At 43.5% G+C, this 16,204-nt stretch overlaps 1 protein-coding gene across 3 annotated transcripts in view; it reads right to left on the minus strand.

The window, feature by feature from the left end:
- Window positions 1–16,025, minus strand: part of TMEM247 (transmembrane protein 247) — a 75,307-nt gene extending 59,282 nt beyond the window's left edge. For 2 of the 3 annotated variants that reach the window (XR_013949666.1, XR_013949667.1), the window contains exon 1: window positions 1,802–16,025. The gene's annotated coding sequence lies outside the window, so the exon portion shown is untranslated. The remainder of the gene's footprint in view (window positions 1–1,801) is intronic. The other variant, XR_013949668.1, reaches the window with a different exon arrangement.
- Between the last annotated feature and the right edge of the window lie 179 nt (window positions 16,026–16,204).

Consider the following 16,204-nt stretch of genomic DNA (forward strand, 5'->3'; position numbering starts at 1 on the left):
ACTCGTTCAGGATCTCCCACCTGTGGCACAGGCATGGAAAAGTGTATGTTCCACAGACAGTTAGCTGTGAATAAGCAGGGATCATATTTATCTGAGTACTCTACTTCCTGAGCAACCCCAATAGCCTGTCCCCGGTGGAGTTTAATTTCTTGTCTCCTGTCCCTCTTTATCGTCAGGAACAGGTGGTCCAGCACACCTGTAGGTTTGGAAGTAAAGAGAGGCCACAGTGTCACTCATGGACATACGACTGGAGCTTGAATCTGTCACAGTCCACTTGTTTGTCAACTATATTCTGATACCTAAAGGAAACATTATCCTGTGCTTCATAAGAACAAGCTTATTTGCTCAGGCTTTTTATATGAGGGATGACTGAAATGCTGTCTGCTTTTGTTATTCTGCAAGGCAGGAAATCTGCAGTCTATCACTGAAATTATAGCAAGCCCCACATTTGCTGTGTATATGTTATGTAAGAGTTACTATTCTGGGCTGTGCTAAATTTAAAAGAGAAATCTATCAGGGACTCCTACCAGCAACTTGGGCATTTAGATATTCAGGAGGATCTCCTGCTTTGATTAGGCAGATTGTGAGTAGAAAAGCAGAGTTTAGCAGCTTAATTTAATTCCCGGTTCAAGTCAAAAGAGAAAATTGCAAAGCCCTAGACAAATTGCCCATGATACTGTCATCTAATCTACTCCCTGAATAAAATTTCATTTACAGCAAGACATAACACTTGCAAGGGTGCATATCCTGAAACCCTTGTATAATAAATTAAGTTTTCCTCCTTGACTGGCTGTAGAAGGTCAGGTGTGTAGTCAAATAAAAACAAAGGTGGTCTATACTCAAGCCACGTGGCCTTATTGCTAACTTGTAAAAATGAGCTTTTGTCACTCCTGAATGTCCATGGCTTAAGTGGGGCTCACACAGAGGCCTTGGACTGCTTTACCCCATTAAAAGTGATTTCTAAATAGTGTCAAGTGAAAACAGCAAAGTATGCATTAGGTTGCTTGATGCTTTCACCCCAGCATCATTATAATAAATAATAGCAATTATTTGATAACTAGTTAATTTAACAGTACTAACAGGAAAAAAAAAAAAAAAAAAAAGCTGAACACTAAGAGGCAGATTTCCAAATATTTACAGGCACTTAAATGAACAGCATATACCCACTGAAATGTAGATGTTCATGTTCATAACATTGTGAATACAGAGTACTTCTCTGAAAACCTTTCATCCAATGAAATGAGACATTTGAAGTCTAAATAACACTTATTAAAAGGTTTTAGTGAGAAGATGGATAAAGGGGGACTACCTAAAGGAAGACAGGTGACAAACCTGAAAGTGAATGTTGCTACTTTATTATTTACCCCTACACCAGGCTCATCTCATCTTTCAGTTCAAATCCAGCTTTGGAAAGTACGTAAGCCCTCAAAAAGTGTGTGAACTTTCTCTGCAGTGTTTATCTGAGCCACTTGTCTGTTGGTTCTGTCTGGCAGCAGGGGAGACCAGTTCAAAACTGGGGATAAATTGACTTTCTCTGCCAGTTTCTGAGTGAGAGCACTATCACCACCTTTTTAGGTGAAACCGGTCAGTCAGTTTTTTTCCCAAATGCTTACTTGCAATTCAGTTTTTACTAGAAAACACATTATCGCAAGCCAGGCAACAGGTGAAAATATGTACTAGAGAATATTAATTATTGATGAAATGTGGAAACTGTATTTTCAGCCATGTTCACATAAAAGGAGTTAGGTGAAGGCTCACCCCGAACAGGAATAATGCTTATTTAACACCACAATATTTTTACCTGTTCAGCAGCTAGTGAGAGGCAGTCCTGTGCGGCTGATGTGGTTTCCACTGGAAAGGTCCTTCCTGATATGCTGGGACGGAGCTGGGGCTCAGGAGGACACCCACAAACCCCACTGCTGGGGATTTGGTGGAGCTGCCACCCCTGTTGGGCTGGCAGCTCTCCTCACTGCTGCTGTGTGTGCAGCGGCGTGCGCCCATGTGGCGCACACCAAGGGCAGAGAGGCTTCAGAGGGGGGCTGCTGTCGCAGTTGTTCCCTCACTTTCTGCATCGAGAAGCACTTTGAAATGCTTTTACTTCTTTTCACAACAGAGAGGGCAATGGTCTCAGCAGCCAGCCCAGTTTCCAGGGCCTGGCCGCGGCACAGCCCGTCCTGGCACCAGCCCACAGACACCACAAGATGGCGCCGTGCCCGGCTACACGGCTCCAAGATGGCGGCCGCGCCCGAGGCGGGTGGTGGACAGTGAAGCCGGTGTTATCCACTCCAGTATGGATGAACATCTTCACTTTTAGACTGGCAGGCTTCCCCTCTGCCGTTGAAAAGCTTCCTGACTGAAAGTGCTGGCTGAGAGTATCTCAGAGCCGTGGATATGAAAGCCTGGGCAGGGGTGGGACAGGAGGTAATGACATAGCCATGGATGACTGATGTGTAGTCAGAGCAACCACTTTCAGATCCCCAGGAAAATATCGAGGCCGAACATAAGGCGTGGGGAACTGCCACAACAATGGAGGAAGATGGGCTTGACAGGCTGTAAAGACCGGAGGGAGGCTGGAGCAGCGTGCATGCCTCAGGAGGTCACCATAGGCCCCTTTCTCTGCCCACACCCCATGGCCTCCAACCTTTTTCACCAGGGCCTTGCCAGTAGCACCTGTCAGTTGAACACTCTACACAGAAAAAGACAAGAAACTAGCTGGTTTTCTGCCCTGGAAGCTTAGAAAGGAAAAAAGGACCCCCAAAAGCAAAACCAAAATACTCCCCTGATATCCTGCAGCATCGCAGAGCCAGAACCCTCAGAGGTGGTCTCAAGACCTGAGGAGGGAAGGTAAGAATCATATGAAGGTTTCAGCAAAGTCATTTAACAGGTCAGCATCAAAGCAGGGCACAAGCAACAGGCCAACGAGCTGCTGGCTCTTTCAGGAACATTAACACTATAGCTGTGATAATTAAAATAATGGTTACCACATCCAGTCAGACCTTTTCAAGCAAAGGCTTTCCTGGATCTGAAACCAAAACACAACTGAAACTCATTTTATCAAAAGCAGAGAAATTCCATCCTGGTCCAATACGCTGTCAACATTAAGAAGAAATGAATCTTACTGATCTGAAGTATTACTACTGCAGTTGGTAGATTAGAGTAACTGTGACATGTTTCAATTCAAAGAGAAGATAAGCAACATAATGCAAAATAAAAGAGGGCTAGAGAGGAGTAACTGTACAGAAAAATCTTTTTGTCTATTTAACCACATTGAAACCATACTGAAAAGTTTCAGGTCTGTTTTCTAGGAATAGTTGTAAGTTGGAGATTTATTAGTGAGAAAACTCTAAAAATGCAAAAATCTCTGCACTTTTAAAACACTTCCCATTGGGATAACTCAGCAAGAAATTACTATTGTCATTTCATGCATGGTGTAACATGCCAGGAGGTCAGCATGAAAGCTGGGATTTTAATTTAACTTTTACAACTTTTAACTTTCAGGGAGCCCCAGCTTTGGTTCCTGTGTAACAGTGCTATGATAGAAAATTATCCCTATAGGGCTGATTACATCTATGTAAATTTCCAGGGTGGGTTGCCCTTCATGCTGAGTGGTGTTCAGCTGTCTAGAGAGCATCTTGTTTCTTCCTCCAAGAACCCTTTTGGGACTTGCATGATCCAAAGTCTACACAAAAAGGAATGGGCAGGTTTATGGGGACACTGAGTACCCTTGGAAAATCCCCAGTAAATGAAATGCCATTCCAGGCTGTTCCATTGTTCTGGCAAGTCCTTAGCCCCTAGGACTCCTGTAAAAAAGTCAGAAGCTCTGACATGCCTCCTGTAAAATCATCTTGCCAGAGCATCTAGAGCCGCTTCTTGGGCAGAGGCAGGGCAGAGACAACCTCCTTATTGCTGCAGTATCCTCCCACAGATCCCTGGAGGACATCTGAGCTTGCAGCAGCCTCATTGTTTGTGTGGTAATCCTGTGAACAGATCATTGAGGCATTTCTTCCCTCTATGGCCCCTCCTGCAGATTTTTCATTGGGAAGTGATGATCTAAGCTCATGTGACTCATGATTCAATATTTTTACCCTAACAGCAACTGTAGTGTGCTTCCCAAGAGGATAAAAGAGTTTTGCGTAATTGCCACTGTTGAGAAGCTGCTTAATAGTCCGTACGTAGTATATCTGTGGGTCCAAATTCAGGTTTCTCCTTTAAGTAATTCACAAACTAGCCTTCTGTAAATGCCTTTTGCTTATTCAAGTGCTAGCGCTGCCCTCATCACTGGGGGAGGAGGGGAGAAAGCAGAAATATGAGGTCATGTTCTAGTCACATGGCTGCTGCAGCATCTGTCAACTGTGATACAATTACTAACCCATAACTGTGCATTTATGACATTCAAACCTGCTCAGTGAAGTCTCTCCTCCTCCTCTGGTGCCTGAGCTCTTTCTGCACTTAGGGATCATCTTAAAAGTTGTCTAAACAAACCAGTACCATGAATCACAAAGCATACATTTTGGCAGTCGTTTATTATACTGAATATTGCAATATACCAGGAAAATCACATTCTGAGAATTTGGTTAATTAAATCCTTTCCCTGTTGAAAGCTTCAAGGCAGTCTCCTGGGTGGGACTGCTTGGAGTGGTGAATTTAACCTCTCTGCTTCGGGAGAGCTCTGAGCCTGCTAGGCTGAGCAGGAGTAAATGCAGTCTCCTTCCTAGAGGAACTGGGATTTGAGACTTTTATTCCAAATTATCTGGCAGAATAATTCTCACCTTAGCTGCAGTGTGGCTTCATAGGTGGATATCATTGGACAGAGTAATATTTTTTTTCATTGACTATTTTACGATGACAAGAATAGCCAGATCTGCTGCAGGTTTTGTCAGGAGGTACAGCAGCACACCGGTGTTTTCTATCACTTGCAGCCTCCTTTTTGTATCACAGACTCAAAAGCACTGCAAGCACAGTGTGAACAGATTCCCATCCTTTGAGTTTCCATTTAACATGTTTATAAAAAGTAAGGGAAGATTCCTATATTGTGAGCTATGGCAGAGAAGAATACGTGTTTACTAGGAAACCCCCTAATTATTAGAATCTTACGTATATTTCACTGTTTAGGGTCCAACAATATCCTGTTGGTTCCAAGTGCCGTATTCACCAGAAATGCATGAATCAGTATGTATAAGTTCCTGTACGACACAGATCAATCGCCATACAAAGCATTAGCCAAATGCAGAATTTTAAAGCAAAATACAAAAACATTTGTGCTACTCCAAAGTTCAGTGAGATTGACATTGTATCATCAACAGGGTGCAAGAGCTGATGCTCAGGGAATGTTTCTCCCTGTCGTGTTTCTTCTCCTAGAACTTTATGGCAGCTTTTGGCAAACAAAGTTTAGCAGTTTACTGAGTTGAAAGTTGCATTTGGACAATTGTACTTAATAGCTAAGGATGGGACCACCCTCCACAAATCTTTTCAACCTTTTAAAGCCCATTTATCTATTTTTGCTGCCACAACAACTGATGGCTATGAGTTCCGCAACAGTAGTATACAGTGCTAAAGCAATTGTTTTCTGCTCATTTAAAACCTGCTGCCTGATAATTTCTTTACATTCCAGTTCACATCAGTCCACGTCTATCTCATATATTAAGCAACATAAAACTATTAGTTACATTTTAGGAATTGCATGCTGATACATATACTTACAGTCTTCACACTCAGCAAAGAGTCAGAGAGAAAAGTAATCGAGATGTAGAACTGATGGAAAGGACTAGGATCTTTGCCTGCAGCATTTAGGCTGTCTCTGACATTGGTATTGGTGATGTGAGAGAACAGCTGTGTTTTGTAGCTACCTCACAATACCAGCCACATACCCCCAGTGGACTGAAGAAATCCAGTAAAAGGGGAACACAAAATCTCTAAAGCTCTTCTAGGTGTTGATTCAAAGGAGTGAACAACAGAGAGGAAAAAAAAAAAAAAGGCACCAATTCCCTCTCAAGGCTTTGAATCCCTTCTGCTTCTGGAAGCCGAGTGGAGATAAAGGTGCTCAGCCCTAAACTCCTTCCCATATTCTCTAGTTTGAAGGAAGGAAGATGCTTATGCAGGTAGCAGTGAGCTGAGAGTTAGGACAGGCTATTAGTCACAAATAGATGAACATACTGAAGTGCCTGGAGGATGTGTTGGGCAATAATGGTTCTGGATGGCAATTGCACTCGCTGGGAAATGTGTGATCCCTGAGTAATTGTTACAGGGCCTACAAAAATTGGCAGAGGCTAATTGATTAAGATAATATATAAGGGAAAGGTTTCTCTGAATGCTGCCAAGGGAGGATTTGAACAGGCCTTGAATACAATTTGCTAGCAAAACCCTTAGTGACTAGCGCAGCCCTGATACCAGTATCAACAGCAGCTAGAATGAGACCATCCTTTACAGAGCCAAATTTGAATCAGATAAAGCCTCATCCAATACCTGAGTGTTTAAATTAGAAAACGTGGTATACGTGTGATGTTTGCAACCAGCAGTGGACAGGAATTACATCACATTGCTTGGCAGAAACTGGAGGCCTGCAGGCACTTGCTATACAAGAGAATTCAGGAAAAAATGATAGCAGAAGATGAGGAGGGCTTTCATACTCGTGGCTAGGCATGCTGCCTGTGGCGTGTGTGAAATGAAGCATGCAAGCTGAAGTCACTTTCTAATGAATTAAGAAGTGGTGTCAGGCCCATCTTCTCACTTTGGCCTGTAAGTGCCATTCAGGCTGCAGGCTGCGAGTTCTCACTGTGTCGGCTCTAACGGTTCAGTGTGTGCTCTTCTGTCCTCTGTTTTCGTCCTTGTTGCTTCAGTCTTTTCTCTTGCTTTCTGCACCCCTGTAACAGCTAGGTTTTATTCAGACTGAAATCTCCACGAAGAAGGCAGCACCTTACTATAGACCACAATACAACAGAGCCTCCAGCTGCAGCAGTCTCCAAGAGTTGCTTTGCTATGAATGCATTTGTTTGTGTATGTCTGCTTCTCCATTTATAAATAAGACGTACAATGAGAGAGATTTCCAGATGCAAGAAATTCTCTGAGAGCTTCCTTAATAGAAAAAGCATTCGATGCTTGAAAGAGCATAGTAACAAGTTGGCACTGCATCTAAGCCTTTTATAACAGTTTAATTCACACCCTCTCTCCAAATGTAAATTAATCCAGACTGGGAAATGTTGGAAATCTGAAGCAATGTATGTAATTTAGTACTAGTCTTGGGGTGGGGAAGGAAGCATAATAGAAACTATCCTCTCAAACCCTTGTGAGAGCATTACGGCACTTTTTTTCAACCCTTCTAGTCGTGAGGGTAACCATGCCACTAACCCCAAACACTTGAAATGAAGAATCAGACCCCAAAATTCAATCCTCAGACCTGCTGAAAGTTCTTCTAGTGCTTGAAGCTTTACAGTTCCCATCTCCACCTTTTCTTCACAATCACGAGGGCAGAAATTTTAATGAAACCAAAGTAAGGTGGGACTCATGGAATTACAACACCACAGCATAGATTTTGGGGAAGAATAAACCTCTGTAGATTCTTAATACAAACAATAAGATAGAAGAATATAATTCTTGAAAAAAAAAAAAAAAAACACCTTACTGTGCATGTATAGGAATAACATACACATATGGACCCAGTCAGGTTTGGAAATGCTTTGTTCAATTTGCAGTCTAGCATGGCTGCAATTTTTTGAACCAAGTTTTCCCCTGTAATGATGGCTCTTTAAAAACCAGGCCATATCCCATTAAAATGTTCTCAGGCATACCCTAGCAGAGCACAAAGGCTGGCTTCCTGCAGGCAGTCAGACAGGTGGCAGGGCACTTACACAAAAGCTGTCATTAGCATGAACACTCCTTTTCTGGTTCTGCTAGAGCCTTCTACATTTAACTCTTTTCCATCCCTTTTCTTGGAAGTATCACTGGATCAGGCCCCTAACCTAGGATTTGCCTGGGAGGCAAGTAGGTATTTGTACAGATGATGCAAATGAGGTTGAAGGTGTTTGGGTTACTACAGATCGCCGTTCAAGGAATGTGCAACGTAGCAAAGGACTGATTCACTGTGCCTGCAAAAGAAGTAAATTAATGATGATAGCAGTAATTCTACCATCCTTTTGTTAATGCAACACCATTGCTCATAAACTCACAGAAATGACTTCCACGTATCTATGCCACGTGCAGTTCAACCGACTTAAAATGAGTTTTTTAACTCAAAGTTGTCCGTGATTTTGGAGTACTTCTTAAGATCACTTACAATTATGCAATGTTACTATGTTAGGTGTAGGGTGGCTTATTTTTCTTTTCTCTGATGCCTTTACTGGGTGGACTGTTATGTCTGCAAATGTTCACGTCCTTAAGTTCCTGTCTGTCTCTGGGTTTCTCATGGTCAGTAAGACACTACAGATCCACACACAAGGAAGCAGCAACTTCTGTATCTTTTCCAGCTAAAGGGCAGCACACGCAGTACAGTTCCTCTGTCTGACAACATTAAGTAGTTTTCTACTGTTTTCTCGGTTTGCATGAAGCAAGATGACCAGTAAGGGAACTGTGATTTGTCTGGAGCCAGCAGACAAATCTAAAACAACTCACCAAGCTTGAAATTCAGAAGATTTACAGCCATTATTCCCAGCATTTTGGCAGTCACTCTAGCAAATGAATGATCATATTACTTATTTTTGGGAGAGGAATGGGGCACAACTTGGAACATATGTGAAGATGTTCAGTTTCATTTAAGAATGTGTTCATTTTAAAAGAAGCTCATTTTGACTCAGGAAAAAACAGCTCTCTGAAAATATTTTGTCTGGTTCCAATCACACATAATTACTGGTTGCCACAGAAATCTTCCTTTCGGGCGTGTTGGAGTTGTTTGTGCCTGAAATCATTTTGTCCATCTCTTGCACTGCTCTACAGCACAAAGGCTGTGTCAAATTTATTTCAATGGCAAGACCTTCTTTGTTCAGATTCCTTCACTGACCAAATTGAGACATCAATGAAGCTGATGCAACTGGGCTGACTCATACCAGCACTGATTTTTTTTCAAACTATTGCTACAAGGTAAGATCTAGATCAGGTTTATCTCTCTTGTTTGTGCCCAGCATCAACTGTCTCTTTCCATAGTGATTTAATGGGTGGTGAACTTGGTCGCAGCGCACTCCTGCATATTCTTACTTATCCTTAGCTCAGTGTTTTCTGACTGCCTTTGAAAACAGAACCCATAAAAGCACTAAAGAAAACAGTAAAATAGTGGTAAACCCCACCTGGTATAAAAGAGCCAGTCAGCAAGAAAATGTTGAAAACCAAACCACCAGCCCCCACACACTGAAGGAAAAAAAAAACACTCTGCCTTTCCCTCATACATCTGGTTCTTACTAGAAACCTCAGGACTCCAGTAACTTCAGCTTCTCTTTTTGTTCATGAATCATGGACCAATAAATTGCAAAGACGCCTGCATAAGTCATATTTTGAGGATCAAGGAAAGAGCGAATTTCAGGTCCTTCATACAAACATCTCCCCTTCTTACTAATTGGCGAAAACCCTTAATTAAAGCAGAGCTGGGACTTCCTAACAGTAGCTAGGGCCATTAAAAAATATCAGCTTCAGCAAAATTCAGAGTTTTGGAAGCCAGGTAACACAGCGCTTAGGTCAACCTTCAGGCAAACTTTATTTTTCCTTCCTGGGAGCTGGCAGCAGGGATGAGGAACTGGCAGTATTTACTCAGCTCAGTGCTGCTGTGTCAAATAGTAGCAGACTGGGTAAACTGTGCTAGCAGGATATATGGGAGGCCATGCTTCGCAGCTGGAGCCCCAGCCCCACAGCGCTCATCACTTCTGTGGGTGGGAACAAAAAACCAACATGTACATATACTCCCTAAGATAACCACCGTCTGCCTCTCGCTGCTGAGCTCTGTACGTTGTCAGCACTGGGACACAGGGACATTTTAGGCACTGCCACTCGGGCAAAGTAGGAAAAATATTCTGTGGGCTTAATAATATATATGGGACCATAGATTGTTACCTGGTGTCTAGCAGGAAAGAGAAAGTTTAATTATTACAGAATTATTTCTAAGAAATTGGGTTAGTGTATATATGTAAAGGAAGTGTCAGTGTAAATGCAGTGCGCTTTCCCACAGGGAAGGTGTGCCTGTGCCATAACAGTTATATACTTTGTTCTCAGAAAGATGCTTACTGGAACAGTGAATTATTTCCATTGCAGATATGTTGAGGCATTGCTATAAAGATTGGAGTTCATACTGCTCTATTATGCTCTGTATTTTCTGGTTTGTCAGAGGTTTGAAATATGCTGAACTCGACTTTATGGAAACAAGTGAGCAATCTTAACCATACATTATTAAATATTTTCTGCAAAGCAGTGTTTCTAACAGAGACATATTTTTCATAGATCTTAGAGGTTCTTTGGGTGCTTGTAGTTACCACTGCAACAACAGCACTACTGAAATGACTAAAGGGAACTCTGTGATTGCCAGGCCCTGCTCTCTCTCTTGTACTGGGAGAGGTGTTACTACCACTTGCTGAAATACTTGGAAGGTGAAGTTTCTGCCAGCGTGATGAGAGAATCTTCAGAAAGGATGGCTTCACATTGATTACAACAAACACCTAAGAAGAAAACGACAAGTGTCTCCTCTTCTATTTTCCCTCCATTTCCTGTCAGGATATACATAACCCTTCCTGAGAAAATTTCTAGCGCTCTCTTCTCTTCCAGCCCTATGAAGCCATTAGCATCTTATAAGCTATTAGCACTTAGAGTTTCTCTTTGCTCTCTGATACTCTGCTGTTGCAGGCATGCTTCACAGCAAACAGCTTACATATAGTATGTTAGATTCCCCCAACTCTGGATTTCTGTCCTCAGATCTATTTTGGATTCCTTTCAGCATTCTCCACATGCCAAATTACATGACAAGTTGTGGAAGAGGACTGCCAGGGAAGGACTTACTTTTTCCCTCCCAGCACAGGGCAGGTTCAGCTCCTAGAGTAGGACTGAGTGGGGTGACTGCAAGGTTCCCCACCTTTCCATTCAATTCTCCCCTTCTCTGCCATCCAGCCCCACTTCCCAATATCCCATCCACCACCATTCTTTACCTCCACATGACACTAGACATTACAAGCCATGGAAGGAGTCAGTATTCCCTACATAAATCCTGTCCCATTCACGTAACAAGAATACTTTTTCTGGTCTTTAGCATGGAGACAAGGTTCAAGACCTTGGTTCATTCTCCTTTTTGGTACACTGTGGTACATAATAGCCATGCTAGACTACTCAGTTTTGAGCACTGGAATGAGTCAGAGGTGTATATTTCTTAGCAACAGTGAAAGGGATGCTCCGATACTATGGTGATTATGGAATCATATAGGTAGCATGAAAAGAGGATGCTAAGTGCTTAGAGGAAGCGCTCATTTGCTTAGTCCTCTCTTCTGTGCCTGGCAATGGTGGTGACTGTAGATGTACAAAAACCCCACCGTGAGATGGATTTTATTTCCAACAAAATATCTGGTGAACCGCAAGTAATTGTCACTACGTCAGCCTGAGGAAGGGAATTGCTTCCTTTTGACACTTAGCCCCGTGCTAAATAGCTGAGAAGCGATTTATTCTGTTCAGGCCACTTTGCTGAATAGGGAATAGCACCAGAAGAGCTCAGTCCCGATCCATGGTACCTAGTCATTTTGAGGTATCTAAGGCAATGAAAACCACCCGAACAGCTGACTGGGTGCTAATGTAACACAAAGGGGTGCTCACCTGGAAAGGAGAGTGGGTGGCCATAACGTGGAAACTGATGTCGGCAGTAGCTTAGCTAGCTACTCTCTGCAGAACACTGACCCAGTGAAGTTCTTCCTTTCAGAGGATGAAACGGGTGTCTGAAGAGGCATCTCAACCCCTAGCTCACTGCTTCTGTGCCGTGTCCAGACCATCTGTGTTAGGATCTTAACTCTTGCCTAAATACACTGCTTAGAATGATGTAATATCCCCTTTAAGGTCACTTTTATCTCCCTTCTTACAAAAGAATTCGTTCATTAGCGTTGCTGCTGAGTTGTCCTTGATTTTAGTCAAGAGGCATTCCTTCTGACAGGAGATCCATTATCTTCACTGCTTCTTCTAGATGGATAGTGTATTTGATAGTCACTTAAATGCTGCCGTTTGGAGCTGCAAACAAATCCAAGGAGCTGAGTATCTCATGAGTGCCTTTGCATGGAAGACAGTGAGAGAGGAACACGGGGTCTCTGCTTCCTGATTCTCAAACTGTGGGAAGACCAACTGTATCAATCCATACGTGAGATCTTTGCAGAACCTTGCTCTCCCTGTTGGGGCCCTCCTCTTGTGATTTGCAGCACGTAGGAATGGTTTGGGCACTAATTAGGAATGCAACCTGAAATTTTTAAAATCCCTTTAAAAACTTTTGGGAAAAAAAAAAAAGGGGATGATTGAAATGTTTAATGAGGTCACTTTTTCATTTATCTTACACTATATTCTAACATTATGATAACTTAAATTGAAACCGTAACTATTTAGAAATGGAAATGTTTTGATCTAAAATTATAAAATCTGGATGCTTTGAAGCTGCTGGAACATTTTTCTGCTTCTCCTGAAACATCTTCATGGAATTCACGTGATTTCAGAAAGTGTTCACCTCAAAGGAGCTGTCTTTTCAGAGAAAAGGGTTACTCTGATATATTTTCTTTGACCATCTTTAAAGCTTAACGTTATTAAGAAAAAGCACGTAGACTAGTGATTGTGACACTTTCCAGTGTCCAGTGCCAAATTTATTTTTAAAACATTGTATCTCACTCTCAGCAATGGGCTCTAGTTTTGGCCCTGGTGCCACTGTTTCCCTGCTGGTAAGACACATATAATGGCACTTTCATAAAGTTAATGACTGACTCCTATCTCAGTTACATCCATGCAAAGTGGAAGGAAATCATTTAGGGTGGCTAATAAGGTATCACAAACTGTAATAGCATAACAGGGTAAGATTAGATAATTCAAGAGACCTGTGCAGGGGCTTTACATATAACGGAGCACACTTGTTTGCTCCCTGAAGAGAACAAGTGATGTTTTCACTGCTCGTGTCTTTTGGTCCCATTCCAGTAAAAGGACTGCCACAAGTACTGGAAAGAGCAAGTGTGCTTGAACAGATGACTACAGCTGATGGCCTAAAACGTGTCATCCTGTTTTATTCTGATTTTATAGACTGCGTGCCTTCTGCATGGAGACTGTCACCGTATACATGAAAAATGTCATGAGGGAAGCAAGCACGCAGTTGGGACTCTTTAAACTGAGAGGAAATTAGTATCTCTGCTCTTGTAAATTAAGAAAAAAAAATCGGAGGTGATATAGATGCTGACATTCCAAAAGAATTGTATCTGCAGCTATTGAACTGCCTATCCATTTTTAGCACAGTAGAAATATGTAATGTTTCCTCTGTATAGCTCTATACAACAATCTCTGCATTACCTAATGTTGGATAGACAAGCAAAACTTAATGATCTGATTCATAAATTGCAGAAATGGTGTTCTCACCGTTTATGATGTCAATAGATCATTCAGACTGAAATATGGGCTTGTGTTACATCCATTCCGGTATTACCTTCTGCTGCTTACACCACTGAGAGCTCTGTTTGAAAATGAGAGATTGATTGGTCTGAAAGATGATAGGCTGCAAACAGGACATTCAGATGACATTGCCCTTTCTACTGACTTTCACGAAGACTTTACATTTCTTGTAAGCCTGTAAGTATTGTAGAGAATCTTAAACCATGGCTCCAATCTTGCAAACACAGACATGCCTAAAAAAGTGCATCCTCCAATTGACTTTTGTGGGACTAATATGAGCGTTACTCACGTATCATTTGGAGCTACTGCTGGGACCTGGCATTTTCTGGGATGCTTCTTCAAATACTGGCTTCGTTCATGAAGCCTTTTCACCCACCGTGGGAAGACATTCACCTCTGTGGTGAGATGTCACCATTAGTGGCGTATGACATTTTGGTGGCAAAGTGAGACATAGTGGTTTATCTAGCAGGATCACCAAGAGGATCTGGATGGAGAAATGCTGGAGTGTACTCACAACAGACAGTGGCAGCACAATTGACGAATATAACAATTTTGTGTAAATTTAGAGATGAATTTAGAGATATGTTAATAATTCAGGTGGACAGATTTATCTTTATAAAAGTTGTTGAGTTTAGCCAGGTTAACACTTACTCCCTGGTTCCATAGACCAAATAGGTTTTTGTTTTGTTTGTTTTGTTTGTTGTTGTTGTTGTTTCTTTTTCTTTTTTTTTTTTTTCTGCTTACAAAGGCCTGGTTCCATCTCTTTTCCCCACTGCTGCTAATTCACACGAAGGACATTCTGATTCTACGTGGTCTCATCCCATGTTCTCATTTCCAGAAGTTTGTATACCCCAGAAATTGCTTTCCAATACATATTTATCTTCTGTCATCTAGCTGCATGGTCAACTATGGGATTTCCATTGATTTCTTTCCTCACAGACTTCCCATAGTTTATTGGATCTTCTCTGCACGTCTCCTTCCATTACTGACCTGAATGTTTGGAATAGGCCTTACTCCTAAAGGTAGTCTAGCTCTGCTTCTTCCTCACAGTAAGTGCTCTGCCTCACACATATAGAGAGGTCTTACTGAAGTCCTAGAAAGTAAAATTTAAATTCCTAATACATAAGACTTTTTAGACTCATATGAAGTAACTGTTCAGTTCATAAGTTGGAACTAGTCAAAAACTGTCCTTAGAAATAAAAGTTTTCATGAAAAATTAGATTTCTCAGAAATCCTCCTTACTGAATTGCAGTGGGTACTTGCAGAAAAACATCTGCAAAGGGTGAAAAACAAGTACAAGAAACACTCTGTGGGTGATACAGCCTGAGCATTTATGATTGTAGCGTCCTACGGGAGATTTCATAGCGCTGTGTTGGCCTTGGGGCTCTTAGGAAGTTGCATGACGTTCCACTCCTGCAGACATACTACTCCCCGTGACTGTGTTGTGTGGCGAGGAGACCCAAGGCAAGCGTTTTAGTTTACCAGCTCCATATCTTCATTTGCTCTAAATATTTAGTGCAGACTAATTGGCCAGCCACAGTCTGCGAGATGGAGGAATGGATGAGACTCATTTGGCTGAGATTGTGCAAGTGCAGAATGATGATTACAGGATTTGTGAAGCAACACTGGCAATTATGCAAGCACCAGGACAGAGGAAGTACACTTCCCATTGACTGCGCAGCTTGGGGCGCCGCTGCCCAGGGCTGTGGGCGCGGGGAGCTCCCGAACCTCCACTTTACATCGCACGTGCAGTGAGAAGGAAGCAGGCGACACCTGGGCCACCGAGTATGTCATGAAATCATAGCATCATTGAGGTTGGAAAAGGCCTTCAAGATCAGCTGGCCTAACCATCCCCCTGCATGGTTTCAGCTCCCTCGTGGGTACCTCTACAAGGTGCTGAGAGGTGGTGTGAGGCGGATCACTGTCATGGCGTTTTCATGGGCCCGTTTCTCGAATCCATCCTGAGATGGCTGCTGGTGCAGGACATACCCGCACGCTGGGCAGAGCTGCTCTCTGGGAGGCAGGTGCACCGAGTCCTGTGCCGGAGATACTGGCTTTCACGCCTAGCTGACATTTTCCAGAGGAATGAAGAAACCCCTCCTGGCGTAAGGCTGGGGCAGCCTCCGTCCGCTCAGGGCTTGCTTGGGGTGAGGCTCTGGGCGCATGAGGAGATCGCGGCTGGGGCGCGCTGCGTTCCCCCTCAGAGGTCTCAAGGCGCGCAAGTGGGACCCAAGCAGTGCCTTTGCTGTTTTGTCCTGACGTGAAAGCGGGCTTTACTGACGCTTCAGGTGAGCTTTGCGCAGCAGGGGACCTGCACTCGAGCACGCCAGCCCGAGCAGACACCCAAGCCGTCCGGCACAGCGCTCCCATCGCCACCACACAGGGCTCGGGGCAAGAGCCTCCCAAAACACTGCCCGGAGGCGACAGCTGCCCCCCCCCCCCCCCGACCGCGGGGGCACTTCTCGCCACTCCAAAACGCCGCCTTCGAGCGGGCCCCGGGGCGGGCGGTCCCGGAGGGGCGCTGCCGGCGGTCCGGGAGGCCGCCACCCGCCGGCACCCGCCGCCGCCTCCTCGGCCAGGCGCGGCCGCCCTCCGCCTCCCTCCGGCCCGCACTTCCCCTGCGCGG

This window comes from Anser brachyrhynchus (assembly GCF_964034855.1).
Source record: "Anser brachyrhynchus genome assembly, chromosome: 3".
Lineage (NCBI taxonomy): Eukaryota > Metazoa > Chordata > Aves > Anseriformes > Anatidae > Anser > Anser brachyrhynchus.